The 6807-nt window shown below is 34.9% G+C and overlaps 2 pseudogenes; one reads left to right on the forward strand and one right to left on the reverse strand.

Annotated features, from left to right (window-relative positions):
- Window positions 1–410: 410 nt before the first annotated feature.
- On the reverse strand, window positions 411–3041 carry LOC146905249 (SNF2 domain-containing protein CLASSY 1 pseudogene; annotated as a pseudogene).
- Window positions 3042–3046: 5 nt separating this feature from the next.
- Window positions 3047–6042, forward strand: LOC146905250 (SNF2 domain-containing protein CLASSY 1 pseudogene; annotated as a pseudogene).
- The last annotated feature ends 765 nt before the right edge of the window (window positions 6043–6807 follow it).

Raw genomic sequence — 6807 nt, forward strand, 5'->3', positions numbered from 1 at the left:
ACGGGTACGTAGGCAGAGGACTTTGTCCTTCCAAATCAATAAAATGTAGATAATTAGGTCCTCCTTTTTTTAATTACTTAAAATTCTTTTTTTTTCAAAATAAGCAAGTTATAGCACATTATTTAAATAAAACTAAAAGGTTCCCGTAGAGTACTACGGACATAAAGGGTGCTAACACCTTCCCTTTATGTAACCAACCCCCGGACCCCCAATTTAAATAATTTTTTTCAAAGTCGTGAAATAAAATAGTGAGTCAAAAGCTAATCAAATAGCCTTGACCTCCGAAAAATGACGCGACACTTCCCAATAATTTTCTAATTCTCTTCATATGTCCTTTCTTCATGATAGATAGATCTTGCACACTTGAACATATGTTAGTATTCTAATTGTTCTTCAATACTTTTTTATCATCAAAACCCTAGAGGACTTGTATAAGCCATTATTGTTCTAACAAGAAGTCTCTTTGAACCGCTGCGAGGATCTTCAAACTTATCACTCAATTTACCTCTTTCAAACAAATATAGATCACAAGTTAGTAAAAGAACCTCTTTTCCATTTTGCCATTGAAAGTACTTCTCAAATAACTCTATTAAAAATATCTAAGGTGAAAGGTAGTGACAAAAGATAAGAACCTCTTAATTTTTCACTACACGTGAGATTGAGCTCATACCAAATTTAATTTTGGAAACTTTTCTCAAATCAAATTTGATTCATTTTGGCCTCTTCGATTCTTCTTTGGCAAAAAACTTATATGCACATGTTGTTGATGTTTTCATCAGCCATGGATGTATGGATCCAAGTGTTATCAAAATCTCTACCTGAAGAGGGTAACAGGTACACTCAACCATTTTCTTTTGCATTTTCTGTAAAATCTCATGTTTTTCATCAGACGTATTCCTGAGCAGTGTATAGATACGTAAACCAGGAGGTGTTTCAGAAAAATTTCCACTTTCATACACGTCGATGAAACTTCTCGTGATCTTTCACAGCACAGGTAGATCCTTCATTTTTTCCTCATGATTGTGAGTTAATTTTCCTAGCAATGTTTTCCATGAAGATTCTCCTTCGCCGCGCCTCAAGCAAATGTTGTGCTTTCTTCTCTCCATTACCTCTCCTCAAGTATTTAGAATCTAACTCTCGTAGCACTTCGTGAACAAATTTTGGTCTTGCTAAACAAAGATTGTTGAAATATTCACAGAAATTGTTCTGGAAAAGAGTGCTAGAAAGTAATATTCTTAATGTTGTTGAAAGTTCAATTAAGCATTTCTTCAACCTTGATTTAGTTCTTCTAGGATTATGAGCTTCATCAAGTATCAAGAGTCCAGGGCTTTCTCTCAATGTTTTAGCCATGTAGTTTTGGTGTGCAAATTTTGTCTCTTCTGATCTCTTTAATTCTAAAAGGAATTATAGCTCATGACAAGAACACCTAGGTGTGAATGCCACTTTATTTTTTGCCAAGACAATCCAAAACATGTTTTACATCACCAATAGGTCTTGGAACACCAGGAAGAACTGTAAGTTTTGGAGCCGTTGAACCACTTCAGATTTGACTGCTATGGATAAGATACACAGGCACAATAACCTTCCATTTTTTTAACTCTTTGCGCTATGCGTAGAGTGTAAATTTTGGTGCAAGTATTAATGGTCTTTTACCTAGAAATAACTTCAAGTAACTTACAAGAAAAGAAATGTTGAGAAAGGTTTTTCCTGCTCCAAGAGCATGTGATATGACACATCCAACACTTGTTTCAGATCTTTCTTACGTGAGGGATGGTTCCACGAAACCAACAATGTTTTGCGAAAGAAATTCAAAAGCTTTTTTCGGGTGTGTATGCATCTTTTCTTTGAATCAGGAATCAATTCCCAAACATTGTCTTCTTCTTTAGATAATGGTTCACCAGGAGGATCAGTAGAATGAGTTGAGAACATATCATTGTTATCATCTTCATAAACTTTTTGCTTTGATTTCTGTTCATTAGTATCTTCTCCACTGCATTGTTTCTCCTCTTTGTGCCATTTTAGTCTTTCCACCTACTTATATATATAAATAATTTATCAGGTAGGTTCTTATTGAGTAACATCTTGTCTGAAATAATATATTACCAAGAATAACGATTTGTTAAACCTCATGATGTTGTAGCCACTATATACAAATTGTAGTAGACAATAGATATAACTAAATAAGGAACTAAATTTAAATGTATATTCTTGTTAAGGTTTTTGACTTGACTTACAACGTGTTTAGAAATGTGTCATATCTCCGTATTCACAGAGCCGCAACTACGACAGAATATTCAAATTTCTTCATTGTACTCATGTTCACAAATTTCCTTGGTATCTGCTAAAACCTTTGCATTTGAACCCTGCAACGGTATATAATACTTGAACTGGATCAGTCTTTACCCATAGAAAAGTAGAAAAAATCAAAATCACATAAATTGATTCATATATATTGTCAGGTCATTAAAAATACGATAGGTTGTAATTTGTTGGTGGTATAAGCTTTTTACACCGATAGCGTATCAAAATTAAACTCCAAAAAAATATTATAAATATAGGTAAAATCGATTGCCACACACCTCAGGTCCATCAAGAAGACCTTTTGCTATTAAAGCAATATCTATTTCTTCCCAAGTGGCGGACAAGTCATCAAGGTTTTCTTCCCCATCATCTCTTTTCGACATTTTTTCTTCCTCAAACTTGTTTGTTTCTTCATTAATAGTTGGCTCTTCTTCAGCCGGAAGACTATCCAAATTCTTCATGTAAGTGTCAATTATTTCCTTGTGTGCATCAACATTTAACGTTCTATCACCATTATTGTCTTGTTCTTCATGACTGTGAATTTTGTTTGACAAACAAATTGAATGATATCTTTTTGTTTGAGCACCTTTTTTGAAATGAATCCCTTCCCATTTGGTTTCAAAATCCATATCCTCTAAACCATGAAATTGCCTCTTTGTAGGCTTCTCTCTGTAGAAACTATAAGAATGTCCCAAAGTAACATATTCATCAACTTCTACATCACTTGATATTGTACCCATATTGCATGGCTCCATATTGCATGGCTACAATATCAAGTGATGTAGAAGTTCATGATAATGTTACTTTGGGACATTCTTATAATTTCTACAGAGAGAAGCCTACAAAGAGGCAATTTCATGGTTCAGAGGATATGGATTTTTAAACCAAATGGGAAGGGATTCATTTCAAAAAAGGAGATCAAACAAAAAGATATCGTTCAATTTGTTTCTCAAACAAAAGTCATGTTGAAGAAGAACAAGATAATAAAAAGGTGACAGAACGTTAAAAGCTAATGCACATAAGGAAATAATTGACACTTACATGAAGAATTTGGATAGTTTTCCGGCTGAAGAAGAGCCAACTATTAATGAAGAAACAAACACGTTGGTGGAAGAAAAAGCGTCGAAAAGCGATGATGAGGAAGAAAATCTTGATGACTTGTCTGCCACTTAGGAAGAAATATATACCGCTTTAATAACCAAAGGTCTTCTTGATGGAATTGAGGTGTGTGGCAATCACTTTTACGTATATTTATAATATTTGTTTTGGAGTTTAAATTTGATACGCTATCGGTGTAAAAAGGTTATACTACCAACAAATTATAACCTATCGTATTTTTGATGATCTGACAATAAATATGAATTAAATCATGTGATTTTGGTTTTTTCTTCTTTTCTAAGGGCAAAGGCTGATCCAGTTCAACTATTATAACGTTGCAGGGTTCAAATGTAGAGGTTTTAACAGATACTGAGGAAATTTGTAAACATGACTATAAGTTCAATGAAGAAATTGGAATATTCTGTCGTAGTTGCGTCTCTATAAAAAAAAACAAGATATGATACATTTTTGAGCATGTTGTTAGTTAAGTAAAAAACCTTAACAAGACTATACATTGAAATTTAGTTCCTTATTTGGTTATATCTGTTGTCTACTACAATTTGTAAATAACGGCTACAACATCCTGAGATTTAACAAATCGCTATTGTTCGGTGATACGTTATTTCGAACAAAATATTACTCAATAAGAACCTACCGATAAATTATTTTATACATATGATAGGTGGAAAGACTAAAATGGCACAAAGAGGAGAAACAATACAGTGGAGAAGATAACAATGAACAAAAATCAGAGCCAAAAGTTGATGAAGATGATAATTATGACATGTTCACAACTCATGCTATTGATCCTGATGAACCATTATTTAAAGAAGAAGACAATGCTTGGGAATTGATTTCTGAATTCAAAGAAAAGATGCATGCGCATCAAAAAAATGCTTTTGAAATTCTTTGGCAAAACATCGTTGGTTCCATGGAACCATTCCTCATGCAAGAAAGATCCAAAACAAGTGGTCGATGTGTCATATCACATGCTCATGGAAAAACCTTTCACATCATTTATTTTCGTGTAAGGTACTTGAAGTTATTCCAGGGAAAAGACCATTAATCCTTACACAAAAATCTACACTATACACGTGGCACAAAGAGTTAAAAAAACGGAAGGTTCGTGTGCCCGTGTATCTTATCCATAACAGTCAAATCTGGAGAGGTTCAACGGCTCCAAAACTTAAAGTTCTTCGTAGAGTTCCAAGACCTACTGGTGATGTAAAACATGTTTTGGATTGTCTTGGAAAAAAAAAGTGGCATTCACACCCAGGTGTTCTTGTCATGGGCTATAATTCCTTTTTAGCATTAAAGGGATCACAAGAGACAAAATTTGCACACAGAAGTTACATGGCTAAAACATTGAGAGAAAGCCCTGGAATCTTGATACTTGACGAAGCTTATAATCCTAGAAGCACTAAATCAAGGTTGAAAAATGCTTAATGGAACTTCCAACAAAATTAAGAAAATTACTTTTTGGCACTCTTTTTCAAAACAATTTATGTGAATATTTCAACACACTTTGTTTAGCATGACCGAAATTTGTTCACGAAGTGCTACGAGAGTTAGATTTTAAATACTTGAGAAGAGTTAATGGAGAGAATAAAGCGCAACATTTGGTTGAGGCGCGACCAAAGAGATTCTTCAACGAAAACATTGCTAGGAAAATTAACTCACACAATGATGAGGAAAATATGTAGGATCTACCTGTGCTACGAAAGATCACGAGCAGTTTCATCGACGTTTATGAAAGTGGAAATTCTTTTGATACACCTCCTGGTTTACAAATCACATTGCTCGGGAATACATCCGATGAACAACATGAGGTTATACAGAAACTGCAAAAGAAAATGGTTGAGAGTACCTGTTACCCTCTTCAGGCAGAGATTTTGATAACAATTGGATCCATACATCCATGGTTGATCAAAACAGAAACAACATGTGCATATAAGTTTTTTTGCCGAAAAAGAATTGAAGAGGCTAGAAGGAATCGAATTTGATTTAAGTAAAGGTTCCAAAATAAGATTTGTTCTGAGCCTAATCTCACGTGTAGTGAAAAATGAAAAGGTTCTTATCTTTTGTCACTACATTGCACCTGTGAGATTCTTATAGAGTTATTTGAGAAGTACTTTCAATGGTAAAAATGGAAAAGAGGTTTTGCTACTAACTAGTGATCTAGATTTGTTTGAAAGAGGGAAAGTGATTGATAAGTTTGAAGATCCTTATAGTGGTTCAAAGATACTTCTGGTTTCAATCAATGCTTGTGCTGAAGGTATTGGTTTAACAACAACTTCTAGAGTGATTTTTTTGGATTCTGAATGGAATACTTCAAAAACAAAGCAAGCTATTGTACCTGTTTTCCATCCTGGTCAACAAAAATTGGTTTATGTGTATCTGATATTGACGACTGGGTCAATGGAGGAAGATAAGTATCGAAGTACTACATGGAAATAGTGGATTTCTTGCATGATTTTTAGTGAGGAGTTAGTGGAAGATCATTCTAAATGGCAAGTAGAAAGGATTTAAGATGAAATACTTAGGGAGATAGTTGAAGAAGATAAGTCTAAAGCTATTCATATGATTACGAATAATGAAAAGGTTTCTGTAAGGAATATGCCTCTCAAATATCAACTTCTCTGACCTCTCTCAAACTTCAAAAACCGCCTTCCATCCCTTTCAATCCAAACAAAGTTGCAAAGATGTAGTGGTTTGTGGTGGTGGTGCGATGAGTTTCGCTCCTCTGCAGCACCTCCAAACACAAGATTTGTCGGCTGCTTTCCGGTGGCTTTGCACGTGGTTTCTGAAATGTGTTGGTGGGTGGGTTAAACCATCATCTTCACGTTTGTGTTACAACGGGTGCTTTCACCGTGCCGTCGTAAGGAAGATTTCTCGATCTCTATCTATTCTCTAATCTGGATCGGATTTCTTGTTTTTTGTTTAAATTCGTCGTCGATCTGCCAAGGAGTGTGGATTGTGTTCTATCAGGTTCCAATGAAACCCCACGCGGGGTTGTGTTTGTTGGTACGCGGTTGTGTTGTTCTTGACTCACGATGGTGTATGTAGGTTCATTGGTTGGTTCGTTTTCAGGTTCCGCTTCAAAACTCATCGTTGTTGCACTGGTTTCTATTTTTCCAGAGCCGATAATGCTTTGCGTGGGGTTCGTTAGGCTCGAAAGGGCTTTTAATGCTCGCTGTGATTTATCCAGGGGCATATATGATTCATGAACTTTTCCGTGTTGGCGGTACGATCATACACCATACATAAAAAAAATGAGTTTGATTTATGTAAACTTGTTTCTGGTTCGTGTTACGCTTCTGTCAATGCTTGCGACTTTACCAAAAATTCTTCTAAAAAACAAAAATTTGCAATTTCAAGAAAAGCAAAAATGGTTAACTATTCATTAAT

The sequence above is a fragment of the Medicago sativa genome, chromosome 7 (genome assembly GCF_051527215.1).
Source record: "Medicago sativa cultivar Bolivia chromosome 7, Bolivia_mono, whole genome shotgun sequence".
Taxonomy (NCBI): Eukaryota; Viridiplantae; Streptophyta; class Magnoliopsida; order Fabales; family Fabaceae; genus Medicago; species Medicago sativa.